The sequence below is a fragment of the Mus caroli genome, unplaced genomic scaffold, assembly GCF_978045245.1.
Source record: "Mus caroli unplaced genomic scaffold, Mus_caroli_1 scaffold_17, whole genome shotgun sequence".
NCBI lineage: Eukaryota > Metazoa > Chordata > Mammalia > Rodentia > Muridae > Mus > Mus caroli.
In genome coordinates, this window is record NW_028227272.1 from 73,156,618 (window position 1) to 73,184,289 (window position 27,672).

The following is a 27,672-nucleotide window of genomic DNA, read 5'->3' on the forward strand; positions in this document are numbered from 1 at the left end:
AAAGCCAAACAGAAGGCTCTTTCTCTAAAACATACAGTGTTTTCCTTAATTACTGGAGAATTTCAAGCATGTGCCCTGTGGACATCGAGTGTGGGTACTCCCCCACTCCTCCTGAATTCCCTTCATATCTACCTCCAAACCCTCAACCCTCCTCAGCTACATGTTCATCTGTAAAAAAAAAAAAAAAAAAAAAAAAAGGATAACCCACCAAGTCCAATTTGTTGTCCCCATACACTCAGGAGGAACGCTCCCTTGAGCCTTTCAAATTCCTAGCTAAATGCCCTCCCCAGCACATTCCACACGCTGCCTCAGAGACATGTTGATTAAACCAGTCTTATTAGGCTAATTGCTATTTTAATAAGAATATAGTTCAGTCTAAGAAATGGAGAGCGAAGTCAATATGAAGAAAAATAGTTTATCTCCCAAATGTTTGGCAGCCCAATGGGCTCTCCCAAATGTATCCATTCATTATATAACGCTCACAAAAGCCCGTGACGAGGAGGACTGAGTAGGGAGAAACAAAATCAATTCTTGTTAGTGAGAATGCACATTTCTTTGGGAATTTTTGTTTTCTTTTTTTAAGATTAGAAGGGGTGAATGAGTGGAAGGATAAGGCATTTTCTAGTTAGGAACGAAGAAGTACTGAACATGGGGGATTTATTTAACAAGAAAAGTCACATTATTGAGATTAGACATCTCTTTCTCAAGGTGCTCCTGAGAGATAATGGCTCTCATACCTATAATTCAGTGGATACATTGGTTTGTCTGCTAACATAAAAAGGAATCTGAGGACAGAAGTTAACACCTTCATTTCTACACAGCACAGGATTTTAGGTGCGATCCTAGAATATTGCTCTCAGTACCAATAGATTCTTCTATGGTTTGACTATACACACACACACATATAAAATTTACTATATATATATATATATATATATATATATATACATAGATAGATAGATAGATGATTGATAGATAGATAGATAGATAGATAGATAGATAGATAGATAGATAGATAGATAGTAAATTTAAAAATAAAAGGTGTTAAATATTTCCATGTAAAATTAACTTGGTATAGCAGTCTTATTAATGAACAAAGAGGGTCAAAAGGAAACTAGGCTCTAACTTGGAGGGAGCACGAGAAGGTTTTTCATCTGTTTAGTGAGTATCATATCTATGTTTTTCCTTTATTTAAGGAAACATATTTAAAGCCAGCTGTGTTAACACATGCCTATAGTCCTAGAATTCAAGAGACTGCTGAATGAGGGTTCAGGAGTTCAAGGCCAGCCTAGCCCTCAATTCAAAATCGTGCTTAAAAAAAAATGTTCTTTTAAATAAAGAAGTAAATTATTATAAATCAATTTTGATGGAGATTTATATGCTCATCCAAGAAAAAAAATAAAGGTAAAGAAAAAGTGATGTTCCATAAATAGCAGTTGATCACAGGCTCACCATCTTTGAACAGACCAGAAGCTCATCTGAATTGCATCTAGCTTTTCCCTGAACCCTTGATTTCACCCCTCAGAATTAGGCCTCTTCAGGGGGCTGCCTTTAATATTGTAATTCTATAATTGCTATACCCAAATTCTAACCTCATTAATTTGACCGCACCTTGGGCAAGGGTAAGAGCTGTTACTTCTTTCTGTCCTTGACCCTAGGCACTGAGTACCCACGATGACCCTGTAATGATCATAGTCTGGTCTTATAAGATGCTCTTCCTGTTTCTGAAATGGCCCCCATGTTCTCTGCAGGTACTGTATGTCTCATTCACTTGCAAACTGATAACCCTCCAGGAGCCTGGTTGTCATTCATTCCCACTTTCAGGTGATAGTAATTCCATATTTTCTATTATATAAGTGTCACAAGCATTGGTCTCATCGTAAAGGTGGCTCATGCCGATAACCAGCTCGCATTTCCCGCACACACCACGAATTTACTTACATGCTGGTTTTCCTGTAACCAAACACATCGCCATGTTACTATGGGTCTCTGTATGATTTCTTTTTTTTTCTTATCCATTTTCTCTCTCTGTGTGTATGTATGTTCACGTTTGTGTTCCTGCACATGCAAGTGTGAGTGCATGTGTACATGTGTGTGTATGTGCAGATAGAGGCCAGACATAAACTCTATCTTTCTCTACTGTTCTCCTCCTCATAGTTTCTGACACAGGGTATATTGCTGAACTCAAGTCTCCCTAAATACCTAGAGCTGGCTAACCGGTGAGCTTGAAGAATCTGCCCATCTCTGACTCTACGCTCACCCCCATTGCTATGGATACAGAGGCAGGTACATGGCTGTTCTCAGATTAGTCCTGAGGATCCACACTGAGTTCCTGGACTTGCATAGTAGGCACTTTATCTACTTACTGATTGGCCCACTCCTTTGCTATGACTCCTTAATGACATATGTCTAGAAAAATGTCATGAATGAATGTTCCATGTTCATGGTTAACACAGTGCTTGTCACGGTCCCCCAAACTGAGATTGTGAATGCCTCCTCTGGTCTAGTAAAAATGGTCGCCTTAAACGCTACTTTGGGAAGGACCTTGTGGCGAGCTCAGAATGAGTGAGGAAGACTATGATTGATTGTCACGTGTCACAGGTGATGGTTAGATAATGACTATAATGTCTGCTCTTGGAACTTTTCATGCCGTCTTACATTTTCAACATGTCTTTGTTAAATGATCTCTGGGAAAATAAAGAGACCCCTGTAAATATCTCTTGGAATCTCCTTTCCTTTGAGCAAGGAGAACCTCTGTCTGCAGATCCTAGAAACTGTTGGTGGAAGCTGAAACCATCTGCATTAACCCTACTTGCAATTAGTTCCCCAAAAAATTGCTGTCCCAGAAGACTCGGTTAGAACCCACCAAGTTACTTTGTGGTTTATATTGGGACAGTTTCTACAAACCAACTCCTCTGAGGAAATATCTTGCCTATCAGAACAGTAGATTTGTCCACCTGGCCTAAAATGCATTTATAAAGACTAAGTTTACTTATCAAGACTTTTGTAAAGACCCCCACCATCATGAACTCAGAAATACAAAATGATGATTTCCACATAATATGTAGTCAGTACATTCTTGGCCTTAAACTGCAAGCCTTGTGATATACCTGAGCCTATGTTCACCAAGCCCTCTGTTCATATATGCCTCCTTGAGACACTACGAAGACTCAACAAGATAACGGCTTTCTGTAGTCCAGTAGGTAAATAAAGTTCTCATTCATTCACATCACAGTTGATCTTTTTTTTTTTTTTTTGAATGCCTGATACATAGAATAACACATTTGAAAAATGTTGTGAGACTCGGAAATCTGTAGAACAACATATCTTTCTGGCCCTTAAGCAGTACAGCAACAGCTATTCGAGAGCCAGTATATGTTCCATGATCCAAGCAAGGATAGATCATTACCCTCAGGCACTTACCTGGGGGCCAAGCATAAGATAGTTGGTTATACAATTGAATCATGCAGATGTTTTCAAATAGTAATGAGCACAACTGTGGGGGCCTTGTCTAAAACACTAAAAGGGACCATCTGGTTCCAGGTCTGTGGTAAGGCTCAACAAACTGTTTCAAATGATCTGCCATGGATCTGCAAGTCAGGAAGATCTTTGGCCACACACTTGAAACCTACAAGAATATCTAAATTATGCCCATCACAGGTTGGTTTCCACAATTGTCTTTTGACATAAAACCCAACTTCCTTTTTACTGTTTTCTTATTCGTGGGGACATTCTTTAATTTTGAAAAAAAAAAAAAAAGGAAACAGGAAAGATCAGTGTGAAAGACAGACAGAAAGCAGAGAGACAGAAGAATTCAAATTGTGCCTTATTTTTTTAAATAATTTTTGTTTTATGAATAAAGATCAATTTTCGTGACTTTCCTTGATATTTTTTATTTCAATTTTGAAATTTAATTTCACTGGGCTTAGAAGGCGCTTCCTTAAAACCATAATATTTCTAACATTATTAACTTACTGATAATACATGAAACATAAATTATAATCATTATGCAGCATGCATAATGATCCGTGAGAAAAAAATGTAGCAGATTTGTCAAATATTAATTCAGTTTTATGAGAGATTTTCTACTAACTGCTCATTATATGGATATATTCAGAAATAGCTTTTCCTTTCATGTAACAAACCTTTGGGTTTTCATAAGAAATGATGATGAATAGGCATCCCCCTACCTCCCCCAGCCAAGGCATGCAGTGCACTAGAAAAAGGATGAAGAGTAGAGATGAAGTGCAGAGGCATCTCAGGCTCCTGAACAACAAACTTTCCTTTCTGACAGCTCGCCTTGGGCCATCACTGTGAGCCCTATTTTAGCCCAGCTCTTTAAAGCTGTTCTTCTTCTCGACAAATGATAAGGAATAGTGAAATAGCTCTAGGAATATTATGATCAACACACAAACAGAGAGAGCAGCAAATGCCTCTACTTTATGCTGTTCAGAAGGGAAAACATTTACACATTGAAGATAGTACCTTTCTTGCAAAGTAGCGCATTTCCCCAAAACTCCTTTTTCTCCCATTTGGATGAGATTTATATTGTCGAGTTTATTGGGCAGCAGCTTTCCCAGGCGCATGCCCTGTTTTATTCATTCAGCAGGAATTGTACCAATCAAACTTGCAATATGCTTTTGCATTATGGCTGGATTTGGTGATTGGTATGAAAAATATATACTTTCCAGCTTTTATAATACATAAGCGAGATAAATTGTTAATGCTTTAGAACTCCCTATGCTGAATGAATGATAGAAATTTCTGTGTTATCCCTGACAAAGTTGAGGACCCAGGAAAGCAGTTTTAATCTTCTTTTCTTACTCTGCCTGTCAAAAAAGTACAGGACCTTCCTCTAAAGTAGGAACAGAACCAAGGGCTTAATTTTCCAAAGCCAAGAAATGCTATTCTGCCACATATTTTTAATCTATTTAAAATATTAAGTAACTAAACAAACTGGCCCAGGCCGAGCATTTGTTGTCGTTAGGAGACAAATAAAAAGTTTTTAAGAACTGAAGTCTGGCCAGATGGAATTTTCATTTGCTTCGCTTGGCACTGTCCAAAATGCCAACGTTTGGTAAAAATTTAAGCTTTCATTAAAAATAAATCACCAATTCTTATGCAAGAAGGAACAGTGATAAATATAACTTGAACAAATCTTTTAATTGTCCCCTAAGCACCACTTCCCATAGCTAATGTCTTCACTTCAGCCTCATACCTTGGATTGTGCTCAACCGTATGCATTTGCTTCTAATAACAATCAAGCTGTGTCTATTGAAAGTGAAAAATGTGGGCAATTACTTAGATTGTCTTTAAAAAAATGATCAAAGCAAAATCAGCTGTCGACACCACCACGGAAAGAGGTACTTTTGAGATGAGAATTCTCTGGAATGTTTCCAGCTTTTTGTTTTGCTTTTGCCAATGCATTCACTTTGTTTTTAATTTTTCATGGGTTGTAAATTTCCAGGTTTGGCTATGGGTATTTCAAACATCATCATGAGTGTGTTTTTATTTACAAAGATGGCAAGGTAATCTGTGCCTGTGGATCCCTGCTTTCTGAGGAGTGAAGGCTTCCATGGGAACATAACAAGAATATCTCTCATCTCTTGTTGGTAGTGCTAATAGAAATAAACTGTTGTGGACTGGTAAGATTACATGGCTAGTAACGGTGCTTCCCACACAGGCCTGGTGATCTGAGTTTGGTCAATTGAATCCATGCTAGACATAAGAGAAAAGAATCCACAGTTGCTATCTTTTCACATGTGTGCTGTGCTGTGCCATACCTGTCAACTTGACACACCCTAGAGTCATCGGAAGAACCTAAATTGAGAAAATGTCTCTGTAACGTCCAACTGTAGGGCATCATCTTAACTTATGATTGACAGGGAAGGGCCTAGTCCATTGTACATGATGTTATCACTGAGCTGGTGGTCCAAGGTCCTAAAAAAAAGCAGCCTAAGCAAGCCATATTGATTGAGGCAGTGAACAGCACTCCTCCATGAACTTTGCATCAGTTCATGACTGCAGACTCCTCCCTTATTTGAGGTCCTGTCCTGACTTCTCAGTGATGGACTGTCATCTAGAAGTAATAAGCTAAAATAAACCCATTCCTCTCAAAGCTGATTTGTTCTTGGTGTTTCATCTCAGCAATAATAACTCTCCTAACCAGGACATGCATACACACACATGACACACAATACAAAACACATTGCACAAAGAGACTCAGTTTCTCCTTTTAATATAGTTAAATGTTCCCCCATTGGATAGTAGAAGTATAAAGGCAAAATTTTCCACTTTGCCCTATACCCTAAATGTTCTGCCCTGTGTCACTCCTACAGAATTGGTAGAGGTGAGACTGGTCTCTTTACTGTTCTGACCCCTTTATTCCTTATTTCTTTGTCCATTGTTCTATAGCAGGATCTGCAATTACCTAAAACGTACCAGAAGTGGCTTGGGGTTCTCCCATATGCCTGATGACTCTGAATTGCATATCAAAAGGATTTCCAGAAATGTTTAAGGGTAACTCCCATCCCCAGAGGAACTCAGAGTTGGACCTTCATAAAGCAAGCCTCTTGCTGGGTGTTCTCTGGTTGAACTATACTCCTCCAAGGGGCTGCACACACACACACACACACACACACACACACACACACACACACTTGCCTTTCTGTAACTCTTAGTGGTGACAGCTTACTGTTCCTGAGTAGGCTCTGCCTCAAGACCCAGGAGTATCCATACCATATTGAATGATGCAACAACTCCTCATCTTAAGTGAGCAGTTGTAAAATTATGAGCACTTGGAACACTCTTAAAAGGCTTTGTTTGTGTGTGCAGCCTAAAGACCAAGTTCAGTTAACTGTCCACTTAATTTTGGGAGACAGGGTCTCTCTCTAACCTCAAACTGGTCCAATAAACTAGGCTGGATCACCCATGAGTCCAGAGAAACACTTATCTCCAGATCCACAAAGCTGTAATTACAAATATGGATCGCTACACCTGAGTTTTGGTTGGTTGGTTGGTTTGGTTTGAGTCTTGGTTTGTTTTGTTTTAACACAGTTTCTAAGGGATAAGCTCAGGTTCCCATATTCGCAAGGCAAGTGATTTACCAACTGAGCCCTCTCCCCATCCATAGCAAAGGCTTTTAAAGTGGCTTCATTAATCATGCTATATAATTGACCCTGTCGACAAGTAAGGGATGTCTTATTTCCATCAGCTTTCCATGTACAGAAAGCCAATCAATCATAACTGAGAGTCAACTATCTTACAGTGTGGCCCAAATTTCACAATGTCTTACAGGGTAATCTCTGTTTTCAAAGATTGCTTAATTATCTATCATATATTTCTATGCTTCAACAATTATGAAAATCTCATAAAACCATATTCTCGGTTCTTAGACCAAATACAATTAGAGTTCTAAGACAATACTTGGCTTCATTTACATGAAGATCATGAAACATCATTAGCCTTTAGAATTTTGAAAACAATCCTACGAAGAGGAACTTTCTTCACCTTGCTTAAATAACAAATATTGACATCACTCAGCTTCCTCACTCAGTACCTTGATCCTTACTGAAAAGGTTGTCTGTCTCTGTCTCTGTCTCTCTCTCTCTCTGTCTCTCTCTCTGTCTCTCTCTGTCTCTCTCTCTCTCTCTCTCTCTCTCTCTCTCTCTCTGTCTCTCTCTCTCTCCCTCCCTCATGAATTGACTCGATGATGCCTTCTTCAAATGATAGTGCAGATGTTTTAGGGGAAGTTGGTTTTGAGTAGCACAAAGAGCTCCCCAGTGAGCTTCTGCTGTGGACTCAACTCTAAACACAACAAAGAAAGGTGGGAACTTAAAGCCAAGAGACAAGATGGAAGTCAATAGATGGAAAACTAGTAAGAGATCATGTAAGAGTAAAAGGGAGAATTCTAACTCCTCCCTCCTGGAAGGTAAGCGGGATGTTTGCTGGAGGGAAGCCATTACGATCTGTCATTGCCTTGAACATGGTGGTGAACAAGGAGTCAGACATCAGGAACGGCCAAGAATGTTGTCTTGCCAGCATTTCTGCCCAAATCAGACTGTGGAAAGACACACACACAGAGGTGAAAAGATTGAAATTAGTTTCTGTAAATCTGAGTTTAGTCAGGAGAGGATATTTGTCATCTGCCCCACTCACACCTCTTTCACTGGCTCAGTTCCTATCATTTATACTAAATGATCAACTCATTTGAGAGCCGTGGGATTTTTCCCTGAGAGTCTGCCTATCATTCTTTTTTGTTTACCATGCTTTCTAAAGTATACCAACCTAACTATGCGACGTGCTAAGGAGGCCTTGCTAGGGCCGGGCTACCTCTAACAGGGTCACTAAGCAAAGGGGAAGAAGCGTGCTGCAAGCCTGTCTTCCTGCAAGTCACCATAGCAGATGTCTGAACACTGAGTTTGGTCCTGAGTTTGCCTAAGTGATAAAGAAAGAAGGATCTCTGCCTAGCAGCAAATGCACTTCGAAGGCAGAGATCCTTGCTCACTCTCTGTAGAATATTTTATTAGACTCCTTTGTGTTTCTCACCACACTTAAGACAGTGTTTCACACAGAGATTAAATATATGGAGAATGAATGAATTCATGAATGCATGGTCTTTATTGTGAAAGATAATTGAAAGTGTAAGTCACTTGTCTGTCCTATTAGCCATGAAAGAAATTATAGGCTTTCTTAAATGCTATTGTTAAGCTTGAGCTCCACTGATTTGTATAAGATGTTTTTAATTCCAGAAAAGTACACACCGCACAAGCTGCCTTTAACCTAAGTGGGATGGCCAGCATTTAAGCACTTTGGACCTTGTGTTCTGTGCCAGCTGCTTGCCACAGTCCAGTGGAAGATCCCATTAAATGACACAGATTTAAGGGAGCATTGCTTTTATCCCTCACATAGCTGTTGCCTGAATAGAACCTGGTGTCTATTTCTTTCTATATTTTCCACATATATTTTATTAATCATTCTAAACACAGTTGTTTCATTCCACAGAAATGAGCTCCTTACCTTCCACCTTTGCGAAATTGCTGTTAATCATTCTTGAATGATCCCATTTAAACCATTCCCCTGTGGTTTTACAATCCCTTCTGCTTGCTAATCTAGGAAGAGCGATGTGCAAAAAGGAAATACAGAGAAGCAAATAGCTATTCTTGTGAATCATCCTAAGCCTTGTCAGCAACAGTAGAGTTTTTCAACTGTTATTTAAAAGTCCGATAAATCTGCACACAGAGCCTCTGTAGCACTGAACTTGAAATCCATCCAAGTGATGATAGATGCACAGTATAGGATAGAAGATGCTTTTATATCCATGATTCATGCTTTGTTCTTGCATCTATCCTATGCTGATGGATAGAACAACATGCTTAAAAGTTGACAATGACAAAAGAATCATTGGCAACATGCCAGACAAGGAGAGAGACTATTCATATAATTTCTTAGGATCTATATACATCTTCCTTGCTACTAGCCTAATTCACTCGGCTAATGAAAGATCCTGTCTTCTTGTAATTGTAAGTTAATGCATCAGTGATTACTGTTAAATACCTGTATCTGATAAAACAATCAGATACCTAGGTGTTTCTTAAATATCTGGATGTTTGGGGTTATATAAGTTAGAGTCAGATATTTTATTATAATTCATCTTTCTCATGTGGCTGCATTCTGTGCACAGAATATCTGTTTGTGAAGAGTGGGTAAGTGCTTCCTATGGCCTCCAGGGAATATACATCTCTAATACAAGGTGCCCTGGTCATGTTTCTTTTTATAAACAAATGCTACAGTTGTGTGATGAATTATTGCTGAAGAAAAGACATGCATATCTCATTGAACACTGAAAAGTACATCTAGTACCAACCCAGAGACTTCACCCTTACTGACAAGAGTTCATGGTATAGAAGGTCCTATTCAGAGAAGAAAATCGAAGCACAAATCCAGCTAAAAAAGCCTTTGATCTACAATAGTGACCTGGCTGTGTACACTAAGGTAATAGTGGCACAAAAGTTGTGGGAGTAACCAAACACTCTTTGACTGGATTTAAGTCCTCTTCCCATGAGATGCAACCTATGCCTGACTCTCTTGAGTAGCCAAGAACGTGAGACTTAGACAGGTCATGGGCCTAGGCGAAAACTAAGGACTGCTGCTCTAATAAAGGAACAGCAGTAAATGGCTCCTAATGACATTCTGCTATACCCAGAGATAAGTACTTAATTTAGCCAGCTTAGCCAGCTTCCTCTTGCAGTTGTTGACAACTAACACGAAGATCTACAACTGGACAAAATGCAAAGAGTAGGTGATCTAAAGCATTAAAGATCTGAAGTCTTATGGGATGTCATCATCAAACCCTCTCGTCAGGGTCCAGAGAGCTATGCAAAGAAAAAGCATAAAGATTGTATAGATCCAGACATGATGGGTGACTCTGAAGAAACAGTATCCTCTAGAGTCCACAAAACTTATCACGCACATATCAATTTATGAAGACTGTGGCAGCGTTCACAGGGTTTGCACAAATTCAAGCCAGATAAGGTTTGAGCACTAACAGGGGAAAGTAATTACCATCCCCCACCCCTAACTAAGAAGCTATCTGGAAATGATACCCACTTGCAAAGAAAAAAAAAATTAGATGTTTTCAATAGAGTCTCATTGGTATATCAAGCACACTTAATGGTAGACCAATACAAAATAAACTCAATTTTTTTTATAAATTTGTTTTTAAATCTCAAATTGTTTTGTTTGGTCATTTTTTTATTGGTCTTTTGCTGATATTTTTAATTTCTGTTTTTGTGTTTTTATGAAGTGTGTGTGTGTGTGTGTGTGTGTGTGTGTTTCTTGTTGTTGATTTCTTTGGTTTTCCTTTGCTTGTTTGCTTTTAAAAAGAGAAAGGAAGGGTATGGAGTTGGGAGGGTATAAAGGAGCTGGGAGGAGTTGAGAGAGAAAAAATACAATCAGAATATATTGTATAGTTTTTTTATTTGAAATAAGAACAAATTAAAGATGAGAATGATAATGTGGATATTGATCCTACATATATTATAAGCAAAACTACTAGATAACAGATCACAGTAAAGAATTATGGTATCTGAGAAAGAAAGTTGGACAAGAATGCTGACAGGGGATTTGGCTCACATACTCAAGGCCCTGGGTTCAAATCTCCAGCATCTCCAGTATTTTTAAGATATGGAATGAAATAAAAGATGCAAAGATGAAATACGCTGACTGGAAAATGAAGGCATGAATGCTGAATTTTGTGGAAAAAAAAAAAAACTCTCCCATCACCATTGGTCAAGACAAAAGCAACCATGGCAACAATTCCTAGTTTCTCCTTATTAGCCTTATTAGAGCCCAGCCTTCCCACTTAGGGTCTGCGAATGGTGTCTGCCTTCTGTTCTGTACAAGTGTGGGTGAGTAAGCAGGGAGAATATCCCTGCCCCCCATCATTTCTCTCTCTTGTGGGAATTAATAGAAAGATGTCAAGTAACATCACATTTCTCATGCTATGCCTATGTCAGTTAGGCAGCCCACACGACTACCATCAGGGGAAAATTGATCTGAGCATGAAACACACGGTGACTCATTTTTGCCTTCAATGCATATTCAACAGGATGCACGTGTAGACTGAAGCCCCTCTTATCTCATTAGGTCCCTAATTCTGATGTCCTCTGTTAATGTAAAGTTCTTTTGTTATTAACTGGTACAGTCCTGCTCTTATCTCAATTGGGATCTTTTATAGACGATCACATTTTATCATTTACCCCTCATTATAAAAATCAGGTTTCTTGTCTGTCAAAAAGAAATCGGGTCTAGCAAGCTGAGAACTAGTTCCCTAACAAACTGAGATGGCACATCAGCCTGAAGGTACAATTTCCAAAGGAGAAATTTGGAATTATAGACACCACCTACATTCATTCATAGGGAGAAAAAGAAACGATAATAGCACAGAAATAATTTTTCAAGCATACCTCAAAAAGAGTTCTAAAAAGTGTTTTGGGCTTAAATTTTGACTCATGATAAAAGATATTTAGATTTACCAAGACTTATTTCCTTTTTGTGCTGTTAGTGTATGCCACATTTATACCACTAGAACAACAACAACAAAAAAAATAAGTACCAAAAATTTATAAAACATAATATGGTGGTTTAATTCTTTTCAGAGGGAAGATTAACCAATTTTCTGAAAGCTATATTGCTAATAATAATATCAGATAATCCTGTTATTCAAATGTCAGTCTATGCATCGATCAGTTTGAGTAGCTATGTGGACAAAAGTATGCAAGATTGATTCTTTTTAACTTTAATGTTTAGAAAACTTGCAAGTAAATAAAAATATCACATACCAAATTTAACTGGACCAGTTGTCTGAACTTGCCTATTGAGAAACAGTTAAAAATTATCCTATCCTATGGCCTCCCCCACCCTCACCCCCGTTTTTGTTTGTTTGTTTGTTTGTTTGTTTTGTTTTGTTTTGTTTTTTGTTTTTTTGTTTTTTGTTTTTTTGAGACAGGGTTTCTCTGTGTAGCCCTGGCTGTTCTGGAACTCACTCTGTAGACCAGGCTGGCCTCGAACTCGAACTCAGAAATCTGCCTGCCAAGTGCTGCGACTACCGGGCCATAGCTTTTATTCAATCTTCATTGTGTCTCGCTCAGCTCAGCTCTTTCTGCCACACCTCCTCATCATCAGCATCTTGCATGCTGCTTTCCTGCATTTTGCGATGACTTTATGAGCAGTCGCTCACCTATGCAGAAGGGAGAGGGTGGGGTGTGTCTGGCTCTGGGGATTATCAGGGTGTGCTTAAACCTGTTTCATGTGTTCCCGCTTTTCCCCAGGAGCCTCAGATAGATGATAACTTTGTTTAGAATCAGGATTGTTTCCGTTTGTAATGTTTTAAGTGTATCGGCTGCGAACTCCGGGAACTCCAGATAGCTACATTCTAAACGTTTTGTTGTTGTTGTTGTTTTTGTTTTGTTTTGTTTGTTTGTTTTTGGGGTTTTGTTGTTGTTGTTGGTTTGTTTGTTTGTTTGTTTTTGTTTTTGTTTTGTTTTGTTTTGTTTTTTTGGTTTTTTCGAGACAGGGTTTCTCTGTGTAGCCCTGACTGTCCTGGAACTCACTTTGTAGACCAGGCTGGCCTCGAACTCAGAAATCCACCTGCTTCTGCCTCCCAAGTGCTGGGATTAAAGGCGTGCGCCACCACGCCCGGCTCATTCTAAACGATTTTAGCATGATGTCGCAGGACAGAGTATCAAGCAGTGTCTGCTCCACAGACAAAGAAGGCTTCCTTATCCAAACTCTTTTTAAACAGATGCTGATTCATAAACAGTGTCTACAAACAAGGTGAACTTGAGGTATTATTTTGTTTAAAAAAACAAACAAACAAAAACAACAACAAAAAAAAAACCCTCACATCAACCAGCCGTCTATCACTGCCAAAATCTCTAAACTACCATGTATATATTGTTGTTGCTCTTGCCAAGACATTAAGGTAATTTTTTAAAACATAAAGCTGTGATGGTTAATATTAGCTATCAACCTGACTGGGTGTATAATCTTTTATCAGATAAGCTTTAGTTGTCTGTCGATAAACATTTATATTAACAAACTAGCATGCTATATAAACAGTTATGATTATATAGATATGACAAGAGGTTTTATATTTGCAGGAGCAAAAAGAGTGGTGTATTTGGAGATGAGAAATTCTAGCAAAGTCATATTCATATCTCTAAAAGCTACTGCATATTTTGAGCACAGCCAAAGGTTAATTTTCACATATAGAAAAGAATGGGAAAATAAATATAATTCTTTACTTGACCATTTAAATTTTTACTTAGTAATTAACTATGTAGATATTAAGAAAATTTATATTGCATTACATACATCACTCCCTGGCAGTTATTTGCACTCTTAGAACTTTAATTTCATTTCCCTTATTGAGGGCCCAGACAGACCATCAGCACTCCTGAGCGACAGCCCCATGTACCAGAGAGCACAGATCAATGGTGGACCATAGACCCACGGATCCCTGCCTGCCACCATATATCTCAGTGTGGGAAAGGGAAGATACCCACAGACCTACCTGCTGTCATGCTACGCAGGCAAGCTGTAAACCCCTAGAGGCCCATTAGCCTCCACACCACACAGCACGGACAAGAGGTCACCCAGAGGCCGGCCAGCCACATGGCCCACCTGCAGCAGGAGTCACTACAATGAACAAGTATGTGGTGAACAGATAGGAGAGAAAGAGAAAAGAACTGTTTGAGCGTTATAAAGATGAAACTGGATCTCAAAGAATGGCGAGGAATAGCCTGTTGTGAGTGGCCAGTCCTGCCACCTAAGGCCATGGTGAAGTCCCAATCTGTGCTGCCACTTAAGGCTATGTCTGTATTCGCTGCTATTCAGCAGAAGGGGATGGTGGTGAAGTCTATGGCTCATATGACCATTAGAGATCATGGAGGTGTTCCTGGTCTGAATAGCTGCCAGGAGCCACATAGATGTCCATGGGCTGTGCAGAACTGGTCTTGCCCCTCACTGCTAGCAGCACTCTGGAGAGTTGGCCTCATTGCTCACTGGAGAGCAGGCCTTGTGTGACTCATCTGAGCAACACAATGGAGCTAGCCCTGCTGGAGGGGGAGTAGGTGAACTAGCCCCGTGGATTTAGGCATGGGAGAGTTGACCCCCACCACTCTGCTGTGAGGTGGCATAGCTCCCCTCCTTATACCTTGCTACCTGCACCTGTGGCAGTCAGAAGGGCTGGCCTGAAGTCTTAATTGGAGAGTTAGCCCTGCTTCTCACCAGCTGTAGCACTCAGGAACTGGCCCTGCATCTTGCCTGGGCAATATAGTAGAGCTGGCTCTGAAGGTATGGTTGCAGGTGAGAAGACCTGACCCTGCCTCCTGCTAATGATGGCAATGGGTGGCCTAGGCAAAGTAGTGCTGGAGAGCTTGCCCTGGTGATGTGGATAAGGGAGAGCCAGCAGCCTAAGAGCTCACCTGACACCCAGCCCCAGATCCAGAGCTTTGAGTTGGCTCACTCCAAAATCTATATCATCTGCAAATAGTTGGGATGCGTTAAAGAGCCAGTTCTGTTATAGAGAACTGCAGGATCTCCATGACATGGGGCAACACCAGGATAACCAAGAGGAGTCTCAGTAAGGATCCAATTTTGATGGTGTCACAGAAATCAGATCTAAAGTGAAACCAATGACTCATTGCAATGAGCATTTGCAAGTGAAGATGGGAGGACAGAGGGGTATACTACGGGACATACTGACATACAGCTTCCATGATGAAATGTTCCAATGTTTTGATTGTGTGTGTATGTGTGTGTGTGTGTGTGTGTGTGTGTGTGTGTGTGTGTGTGTGTGTTCTCTACTGTAGAGGGAGGTTGCCACAGTAGAGGGCAGACCTGAACAGAGATGAGCGGGACTCCCGTGCATGCTGTGAAATTCACAAAGCATCAACAAAAGTTTTTTGTTTTGTTTTTTTAAATTATTATTTGTCCCTCTGAATCTGGCATCTTTGCTAACAATAATTTTTGGTCCCTTCTTCATGCAATTATCATGAGTTCATTCTTGTTTATGATGCTATAAAACCCCATTGTATATATGTACCACCTTTCACATATCCATTCATCTGTTGGTAGAAGACATTTAACAAGAAAACAGAAACAGGCCAACTTTGGGGAAGTGGGGGACATTGGAGGAGTGAGGATGAGGAGTTTTAACAAAACCAAATGTTAATGAAAGCGCCATGATGAAACCCATTAGTTTGTGTAGTAATTTAAGGTCTAATGGGGTCAGATGGAAGATAGTTTCATGACATACTTTCTCCTTCAATCACCTAGTTATGATTTTTTCTCTTTTGTGATCGCAATTCCCTGAAAGGCAGAGAATACTGAACATGCTTAGTCTCTCCAACAGTTATGACTCCAAGGGAACTCCAGGGTTATGTGCCGTGCGTATTCCTGCTTAGAAGCAGACAGCATCAAACAAATTAAACAAACAAACAAACAAACCAACATGTATTTTCCATTTATGTTAACCAGTTATGCTCACACATTACATGGTGAAGCAGCCAATCACCTTAGTAGACCTTTCCTAATGAACTACACTTTTTTTTCAAGTAAAGGTGAACTTGAGGAAAAGCAAGTCATCAAGCTGCAAAATGCTGAGTATGACATCATTAGACTTATTTGCATGAGGACAATTGATTTTTGAAGGGGATTGGCAAAGAGCACTTTGGAGGACACTGTTTAGAAACTAAACAAGAGGGGAAATCAAAGCAGCCCTAATCTTATAAAAGGACTAAGAGATTAAATGTAAATCAAAGGAATTTACCCCAACAAGGAGCAACCGATGTGGCTAAATTAGGTAGATGCTCTTGAGGTTTCATTGAGTGAAGATGTATATGTGCACATTTAAGTTCAAGCGACTGTAAACCTACCATTTGGAACTTAATAAAAATGTAGCAAAAACAAAACAAACAAAACAAAAACAAAAAAAAAGCAAACAACAACAACAACAAAATGCTTCAACTTTACTTCCATGGTAACAGTAAATTCTTCAGAAAGACAAGAAGTGCAGAAGCATATTTGGATTTGTAGTGAACACAAAGGCAGTGAGAAGATGCTTTCTTCAAAAAATAAAAATGGAAAAGAGAGGATAGGAGAGAGAGAGAGAGATAGGAAGGAAGTAAGGAAGGAAGGAAGGAAGGAAGGAAGGAAGGAAGGAAGGAAGGAAAAAATCTGTAGAGTAAAGTCTGGGTCAGGTTACTGATAGTGTCAGTAATACATTAAATACATAGTGTCATTAAATATATTAAATATATCATAGTCAAACTGTTGCAAGATGCAGGGGATTATTAAAAGCAAGAATATACAAACAGCTTATCATATACAGAAGTTCTGCTTTAGAGTGAACTTTGGAAGTCAACACCTTATGGAATGTAATATTTAATGATCTGAGAAAAAAATTGCCAAACAAAAATGCTATACCCATCCTGCTAGCATTCAAACATAAATTAGAAATTAATACATTCCCAGGAGCCAATGCCTGGTGTCACAATTGTCATGAGTTCCTATGTGTACCTGCCCTATTGTGTTTGTAAAATAGTGTTTTATGTAGTCACCTATAGTGTTTAATTTAGTCACCTACTACCTCTGGCTCTTACAGTCTTTCTGCTCCCTCTTCCTTGATACTTCCTGAGCCATAGGAAAAGAAAAAAGTGCGACTAACGTCCCATTTCAGATGACCAATCCATAGACTCTTATTCTTTTGCAAGTTGAATAGTTGTGGGCCTCTGTTTTAATTGCCATCTTATGGGAAAACAAACCCCTCAAAAAACAAGACAGCTTTTCTCATGAAGTTTAGAAAATGCAACAATTTCTGTGCATCACAATAAGTCATTTGGAGGCAAATGTCAAAATTCTCAAACCAGAAAAATCCCAGAATGGGGTGAGAAGGATGCAGGAAGTGTGAGAGCTGATAGGTTAGGGATAGTTTGTTCACGTTAAGGGCGTGGTCTCTGGCCATCCAATCGTGTTCCTGTGCTAGCTATACCTCTAAGAATATAGGCAACATAAATTTGGCTCACTGGGTTTTTTCAAAATGAGAACACAACATTGGGTAAGTGTGGAAAGAGGTAGATCTGAGGTAAGTTAGAGTAGATATGAACATAATAAAACATAAGGAATTCTCAAAAAAAAGTATTAATAGAAAGGCATGTTCAGATTAGCAAAAATCTAGTAATTTTCCACTATTGGTACAATAAATAGTAACCAGTGTGCTTCTGGCTGAGAAAACAAAACGAAACTAGATGCTTACTTGATTCACATGAAGAAATAAAAAGCATTAGTTGAAGTAAATTAACAGGTAAATATGGAAGACAACTTGTGGTTTGTGCTTATAACTCTTTCCTCATTCATTTAAAAATAACTGTATAAACTGACAATTATAAAGTTCTACTGTCTAACTAGCTGATAATGTAGAACTGTATAATATGTAAGGTGTGCAGAAATGGGTGGTTTATTTGATTGTGAAAATTCAGAGCTATGTGAAGCCAGTTTTCAATGTTAAAACTATTAGGACACTTATTCTAATCTGAGTAATTATAAAGTTATACTGTTACTCTTTAGGAAAAATTACTAAAAGTAATTAGAATAAACAATTAAAGTAACATATTGGAGGATATTTAACACAAAGTAACACAATATACAGGGATAAATGAGAAAAAAGTTTTAAGACATAGATATCTACTGCTAAATTCCCAGATACTTTCTTACAGTTGATTATACTAAATATAGATGGGTTAATCTCTCCAACCAAAAGGCAGAGATTGGAAGATGGCAACAAGTTGAACTACCTATTTGCTATTTGCAAGACACAGCATGGCAGGGGTAAAGGGAAATAAATAGTCTTTGTTAAACAATAATGTACAAACATAATTCAAAATAAAGGTAAATTTGATTATTTTAGAAATGTGAAACACTCACATCAACAATATTCACTACAAATAAAAAAATGTAATAAGCATGCCAGAATTCACTATTCTTGTCTCATCTTCCAGTTACTTCACTCCTCAAACTATAGATAGCACTGCAGGAGATGTTTGCTTACATGCTGTTTGTCTTTGGCTTTTTTCATTTGATGCATGTTTTTGTGATGCATCCATATATGGCTGTAGTTGTCATCTCCTCATTCATATTACTATATATAAAGTTTCATTATGTGATTATACTATAGTATAATACCCATTTTATAATTGGTGGATAGTTGAGGAGTTTCCAGATTTGGTCTATTATGAGTAATGCTACTATAAATGTTCTTGTAGATATTTTTGATAAGTATATGCATATCTTTCATAAATATATAAACTTTGGGACATAGAATATGTGCATTTTCAACCTAAATTAACATTGCAACTATTTTTCCCTTTATGGTTATTGATTCAAAGGTCTTCTTTCAAAATTATTTTTGAATTTAAGGACTGAAGGTGTTCTGCCATGGTGGCTTTTCTGAAGGACACTATTTTACCTTTCCTATGGAGATCTGTAATTCCTCCACAGTGAGTGTTTTAACTGAAATACAAACTGAGATAGATAGATAGATAGATAGATAGATAGATAGATAGATAGATGATATATGGATGATGCATATAGATTGATAAATGATGATGTCAGATAGATAATAGATAGATAGATAGATAGATAGATAGATAGATAGATAGATAGATAGATAGATAGATTATATATGGATGATGCAGATGAATAAATGGTGATGTCAGATATCAGATACATAGATAATAGATAGATAGATAGATAGATAGATAGATAGATAGATAGATAGATAGATATGTAGATGATATATGGATGATTCAGATAATTTGATAAATAATGTCAGATAGATGAATTGTAGATAGATAGATCAATAGATAGATAGATAGATAGATAGATAGATAGATAGATAGATAGATAGATAGAAAATATATGGATGATGCATATAGATTGATAAATGATGATGTCAGATATATGATAGATAGATAGATAGATAGATAGATAGATAGATAGATAGATAGATAGATAGATAGATAGATAGACAGACAGACAGACAGACAGACAGACAGACAGACAGACAGACAGATAGATAGATAGATAGATAGATAGATAGATAGATAGATAGATGACCATAGATATATTCTCCTATGGAAACCCAATTCACTCAGCATCGTTCTTAAAATGATGATGCCTCTCTCCTTATGGTTCTTGCTCCAACATTTTTGAACATGTTGCTTCCTCTTCTTTCCCTGTAACTGCCTAGGGACAGAGTTCTGATGATGTTTACCAAGAAGCTGCAGAAGCCCAGAAACAGTACATGAAATGAAGAGCTTTGTGCTCATATTGCTGATGGTACTTCACTGCTTTCACACAACTGTGCTGACTGTGTTCCACTCTCAAGCTGCTGCTCTGCGCTTTGCTGACTAACACTTACTAATAAGAGATGTAATACTGATAAATCTGTGCAGAAAATAAAGCCTAACCTAAGAATCAGACAGGATCTCATCGCCCAAAAGAAAATTACTACAAAATATTTATTATTTTGTTCTGTATTTTCTCTCACGGGTCTATTTTTAATATTTAACTGAAAGTCAGTAATTGCCTAAAATCATAGCACTATCTACAGAAAATCTAAGGATAAAATAAAATCTGGTTTATTAAAGTTTACATTCAAGAAGAGTTACAAATGAAAATGGAAGATATCAAAATGGAAGATGATGGTAGAGGCATCTCTTCATTGTTCTCTCGCCAGCTCGGTTGCTACACCATGAGAAATAAGTATGCAGAAGGCTCCACTAGGGGACTCAGTGTTCTCACGATGCGTAGGTGTCTCAAAGGCACCTGCGATGCATGAGAATAGCTTATATGCTGCTCTTACCAATTAAAACCTACAAATTATGCAAATCAACTAGAGACAACACAAAAAGGCAGAAAACTTGCAAAGAATCACTTGAAGCACCCTAAAATTCATGGCATAATGTCCGTGATATAACAATCACTTTCCATAATAAAAACCAGGAACATCACAACCAGAATAAGAAATGACAACAGATATCGCCAACAATATATTGAAATTTTCTAACAAATATTCCATCATACTCATTAAAATAGTTATTAGCACCCTTGAAACAGAAGGGAAGGTATAAAATCTAACAAAAAACCTGTAGATTATAGAATTAATAAATACATTCATTTAAATAAACATTCTTTAGAGAAGCTTTATAACAGAATAAATATGACAAAGGAAAAAGGCCAACACATTTAAAAGGAAGCAACCAATTGCCCAATTAAACAAGTAAGAGAAAACACACTCATATTTCCAGGCATTCTAAGATTCTTAGACAAACAAGGAAAGATTCAATGTTTATGTCAACAAATTCTCAAGAGACAAGAAAAAAAAGAGTGTACAAAAAAATTAGTATATGAGGAAATAATTAGTAAATATTTTCTGATTTTGGTGAACTATATGTACCTAGAATTCAAAATATTGAGCAAACCCCAATTAGAGTAAGCTTTTTAAAAATCTCCAAGATAAACATAAACACACACACACCCCTACCTTGGAAGTAGCTAGGGAAAAGGAAAACTTTATTTGCTGCTGAACTAAAGTGATTTCTTTCTCATTCAAAAACAAGGAGACCAGAAATGAGTCTAATATTTTTCAGCTGTTTATAGAAAAGGAAGGAAGAAAGAAGAGGAGGAGGAGGAGGAAAAAGGAGGGGAGGAGGAAGAAGAGGAAAAGGAGGAGGAGGAGGAGAAGGTGGAGGAGGAGAGAGAGATAGTGAGGGAGAGATAGAGAGACACAGAGAGAGAGAGACAGAGGGAGAGGGAGGGAGGGAGAGAGAGAGGGAGGGAGGGAGAGAGAGGGGGAGGGAGGGAGAGAGAGGGGGAGGGAGGGAGGGAGGGAGGGAGACAGAGACAGAGACAGAGACAGAGACAGAGACAGAGACAGACAGAGAGATTACTCACAAATGTTTTCTTCCTGGGAATTGAGGAGATGCTGATGAGGTTGGGCAGCAGTTCAAACATAGTTCAGCTCATCCAGTGATTTAAGTTTGGTTCTCAGGACTTGTATCAGGTGGTTCACAACGGCTGTTACTCTAGCTCAAGGGAATCCAATATCCTTTTCTTGTCTGGGTAGGCACCCAATTATATACATACACATACACATAAATCAAAACAAAATTCATCTTTAAACAAAAAGAATGGAGTGGTCAAAGGCATTCTCAGACAATGAAAACCTATGGTAAGAATTAAAGGAAGTTCTTAGACCAGAAGAATGGTCATAGGAAAACAGATTTAGAGCTGAGCTAGGAAAGATGAAATGGGTTTGAACAATATCAGTCAGAATACTGATAAAATGTATCTGCATCTCCTAAAATCTGAAGCAAACACAAGTAAACCATACAAAAATTATGGTATTGGTCAATTTGCACTTTCATTTAAGAAGTAACCTAAATCAGATGGCTTACACAATCAGAAATTAGGTCTCGTATTTCTGGAAGCTATCCAAAATTAAGGTACCAGCTTGGTTAGGCTTCATTCTGAGGTCTTTCCACTTCGCTTGCTGGCAGCCATCATCTTGCTATAAATTTATACAGCCTGCCTCTTCTTCTAGAGTGGAAGAAAAAAATCTCTTCAGTCTTTTTCTTGATCCACATGTGACAGAAAGGCTCCACACATCCTCCTCTGTATCCCCAATATACTTCATCACTAGGTACCATTTCAATGCAGGTCAGGTCCTAAAATTTGGGGACCAGAAAGTACATTAATCAATTCTTAGCAAATATACCAAGTAGCATAAATAAGTCAAAAAAGAATTCCCCTAAATGTTGAAGAAGCTCCTAAGACCATCAAAAAGAGGAATGGGAAACAAAAGAAATTAACAGAAGACAAAAATCAAACCTACATGTGCACTGACATGTTTCCCTCAGTGTAAAAGATCTAAGTATACCAACTAGAAGGGAGCCCAGCAGAATGGATCAAAGACACTGCCACCCAAAGAGATGCTGTCCACAGGAAAGTCAACTCAAACAACAAGGTTAGGAGGAAAGTGGGACATGTTGCATCACTTAAGCGTGGTGGTCTCTTTTTAAAGAGAACAGTGAGAACTCTTTGCACCTTTACTAACCTCACCCCACCCCCTGCTCCCCAAATGTTCTAATACTCAACAACACCCAGCTTTCAGAGAAATGATGATTGCCGTTTTGCAAACTCTCTTATCTCAGACACATAACAAGTGGAGATCATACTGATAGATATGTAAACGAGTAATGACCTACATGAGCACTATAACCCAGACATTGCTGGCAGGTGGTTGCTGGGAAGAATCACCACCAATGTGCAGAGAAGTACGCACTGATGGATAGGCAAGATCAGGCAAACCTGCTCTAGATTTTTGCCCCTGACAGAATGTGCTGTGCATGAGAAAATACCAATAGAGGCACACACACGGGGGGGGGGGGGGGGGGGCGGGGGGATGATCTCCACTCTGTGGTGTGGCCTGGGGTTGTGTTCATCTCAAAAGCTGTCGGCCTCCATCAACAGCCACCTACATAAAAATACCAGCAATTGTCATGTGAAAGGCTGCAAAATTGTCCACGCAGTGAAGCTCACCTTCTCATTAGTAGTTTGACAGCTAGGTTGATAGGTTAGATCCAAATAAAATCAGCCTTCAGAAAGACACTCTCATATTGCTGTAATAAACTCCTCAGGACCCAGACTGCCTTTTGGAGGGCCTGGAGCCTTAACAACTGAAAAGTTGTTACTGAAAAGTTGGAACTGAAAAGTGATTTACTAAGCTCAACATCATGAAAGCCCCTGATGGGCTGGTAGCCCCAAAGACTTGGGCAAAAGAAGCCTCATCCTTAGCTCTGCCTTTTCCCTCTATCCACAGGGCCACCAAAGAAAATGATAGATTTTAAAAGATGGGAATACAGAAAGATGTTTCATTCAGTTTTAGGATATTCTATGGGATCCCGAATAAACCAACACTCCTAAATACAGAAAAATCCAGAGACTAATTCACAAATCCCTACATAAAAGCTATAACATCTTAGTTACAAAAGTCTTCAACCGGGCCATCTACAATGTAAGAGGAGCCATAGAGAAGTGAGCTCAATGGTGGAAGAGATACAACCATGACCTTCAAGCCACCCTCTCAGGGTTGTCCACAGCTCCTCATCAAATGCATCAGTTAGAATAGCTTGTTCCTCTGGGCCACATTCTGCTCCCAGTCAGATGGGTAAAGTGGCAATTCTTTGAATGAAGAAGTAAAAGGGTGTATCTCTAAGACAGATTACATTGTTGTGTTGGTAGGGGGAAGAGGAAGATGGGATTGGATCATGTATCTGCACATTAGTGATACATGTCTTTCAACTTGGTGTGGTTCAATTCAGCTCAACAAACATATATGAGACAAAAGGCATAGTAGATACCACAGTGTCATAACTAAGGGAGACCGGATGGTTAGGATCTTATAGTGTGTATTGAGACAATGGTAACCATATCACAGACACATTTCTGCCTCTTCCTTCCTTTCTGACTAGCTTCATCCTGAGAGAGAGGGACGTGGGGACCGAGTCTGTGGGTGTGCACTCGTGTGTGTGTGTGTGTGTGTGTGTGTGTGTGTGTGTGTGTGTGCACATGCGCATGCTTTCTTTCCTTCTTAAGGCATGGTCTTCTTTGAAAAGACATTGATAAAGAGACATTTCAAGGCTGATTTCCACATGTCATTCCTCTGATATCTTTCATTAACCAGTCTAAAACATCATTATACTGTTATGGAATTTAGCATAAAAACAATCATTTCTTGTTGCAGAATTTCTTGTTGTACCCTGTGAACCCTGAGACTCTATCATGGAGAAAATGTTTCTAGTTGTGTTGTAGCTCAGCCCTTGTACACACCTTTAATCCAAGAGTGTTGCAGGCTTTTTGATCACACTTCAAGACTGTGTACTGGGAAAACCTGTTTCTATTCATGGTGTGTCTCAGCTCTAACAGATATCTTTAAACTAAGAGCTTTCTGTTTATTGTAAACAAGACTGAATAAAGCCAACCATAGGTCAAGAAGCAGAGCAAGCAACCAGTTGACAAGGAGAGAACATAGAAAAAAAATAAATTAAAAACAAAGAGAGAGTAAGAGGAAGGTAGGACAGACAGAGAGACACACACACAGCAGAAAGCAGGGACATTCAGGTGGAAGGATTTTTAAAAGAGTGTGTAAAAGGAAAACTGGGTTTGTCCTTCTGGGACATCAGTTGAAGAAGGTGGTCAGCTGGGTGCTTTCTCTGCCTCTCTGAGCTAGCAGGTTTTCACCATAGCATCTGACTCCTGAGTCTTCATTTGGAAAATCAAACATTTGAGGTTTTGTTTTAAAAGCAACAACTTCTGTTGCCGTATTCTGGACTTTATTCTTCAGATGTTCACAAAGCAAGCATCTCTCATGCTTTGGTTCTCTGCATCCAACCAGAGTGTACTGCTGTTGATTTTTCATCTGCTTCCAAATGAAAACGAGCTCAAATGTGCCTATCTTCCCTGGGCTATTTGCATAGTTACTGTGTTTATTACATTAATGTTTATCATTTGAATATCATTTAATGGATGCCAGCAGGAGGGAGGGAGGAGATAGAATGTTCACTGGAAGATGCTGCACCATTAATTCAGATGAATAGCGGTGGCAAGCCTGCACACACACACACACACAAGCATATGGGAACTGTTTTGGGGGGACAGTGAGGCTGTTCATTTTGCTTTAAACTCGCAAGCTTGGACAAATAGATTGTTCGGCTTTGGAGGGAATTGGAATTATAGAGCAAGCAAGGCTGTATAATCTTCTATTTAAATCTCTTATTTAAATAGAAGGTTTAAATCTTCTATTCTCCCCCCTCACAATCTCACATGGCGAGTGCTCTGCCCTTACAATGGCCTACTTCTTGAACTCATTCCAGCTCCAGGTATTCCCTATCTCTTTTAATAGCTCATTGCTTTTGCATCAATTACAGACTGACCGAAAGCCACACCGAAAGTGCAAGTGATATACAGTGAGGCCCACTGAAATGAATTTCTGATGAAAGAATAAAACTGTTAACGGAATAAATTTACTGCACACAAATTTATACAAATCCCGTATATAGTACAAGATCCTTTGAAATGAAAAACTGATGAAAGATTAAAATGTTAAATGAATTAAAATCCGCCACACCAGTGAAATATAATGATGATTTGACCTACTAAATGAATGCTCTAAATGAAGATATAAATTTGGAGTGCTCCAATCTATGTCAGTTTTAAATGTGTGGTGAGCCAGCATAACATAAAAATATGACTCTGGCTGCTCAAGGAACACTCTTTGTGGAACCAGACATTATTTAGAAACATCTGGGTTGGTTCTTTGTATAATGAGAAGAAAAATACTCCATTTCTAACATCAGGTAATATCACGATTAGCCTTTCCGTCTTTCCCAATTCAGTCACTCTTGAACTGTCCAGATTTTATGTCTGCCTCCAGAAAGTGACTTAAGAGTGGATAAGGACTGGGAACCTACTGTTACAATCTCTTTCCTTCGTTTTACTAGACCGTAGCTTATATCTTGTTTTCCATAATATACAAAAGCTGATACAAGGATAAAACTTTCATCAGACATGAGGAGTTAGTTAGTTAACTGATGCTTATTCACAATTGCTACTTTCTGTAACTACCAAGTTAACAATAACAATAATTAATAATAATAATAATAATAACAATAATCCATGTAAAATCCTTAGCCATTAAAGTAACTTTCAAGAGTGCTTTCTTGTCAAGAATTATAGTTACCAGCCCAGCTTAAAACATAGGTAACATGTACTTTGTATATGATTTAAGGTTTATAACTGATTTAAGGTTTTGTTATTTAAAAAGAATACACTGTAACTAGGCACAACTAGAAAACTTTGGTCATTGTCAGAGAAAGATAAAGGTGCAATTAGACTATAGAAAACTCTGCAAAGTTGCTCTCTGAACTCTGTCCAGGTTATGGTATTACAGCCATGTGCAATTGGAAGCGATAGCCAGGAAGAGGTCATTATCTCTGTAGGCTCGTCCAGCAGTCCAGATTTCTGGGCATAAGGCCATGTGCATATGGCCATTAATTCAAATGATTTGTCCTGACCATCAGTCAATAAATAACTTGTTAAAAGACCGTGAAGAGAAGCCGTCCCCCATGCTAATCAAACCTTTCTCGTGCTAATCTCACTTCTAATAGAAAGAGACCCCTTCTCCTGAAAAGCTTCCTGAGGTCCTTTTAATTTGGGATATTCTTGGTGAGGACCTGTCCCAAGTGCTAACAAGATTGCTAAGGAGAAGGAAATTCTAGCGCACAGTTGTAAAGAACTCAGGCTCCTCTGCCATGGTCAGTCAGAGACATCCCTTGATGTAAATATCTTGGGAGCTGCAATACTGCTGAACCTCCTATGGGCCAGCAGTTTTGGATCAGCAGAAACCTGTGGTTCGGCACCTTCAGGAGTTGCTGCACCAGTGCATACATACTTGAGGAGCATAGACGACTGTCCTGGTTATCTTTGCAATTCTAAGGAAGCCCAGGGCACCAAAAAATGTTTCCCAAATTAAACTGAAAGCAATTTTCTCTGGCTGATGTCAGAAGTAAAAGTGTCTGGGTCTTTAGCACCCCCTGGGAATGGTATATTGATTTCCATATTTTTTATTAAGAATATATGCGGATTACCTTTCAAGGTAACCAGGTACTAAGGACAGGGTACCTATCCCAAGAGGCTCACTACCTGTGAGAAGGTTTCAAAAGCCTTGGCTGTCTCTTATCCAATGACTGTGTATAGAGCAATGGCTGTGAGAGCCTACATGAGCCTCAGACATACAGTGGTAAGTAAAGCCCAGCTTCAGTATGTGGAGGAGTTGATGGGCAAAGAAGCTACAATTGAATGTGAAGAGTGTTCTGAGGATGCTAAGACAGGAATGGGGAGGAAGAAGGAACAGCTATATTGAAATGGAAGTTTGATCCCATGTTAAATGAGCAAAAATGAGTGGCAAAGAGTAGCACCTTCCTGGGTTAGTTCATTCTATCAATCCAGTGCTCTAATGTTTGAATGCATAGTTCTGTACTAGCATCCAGC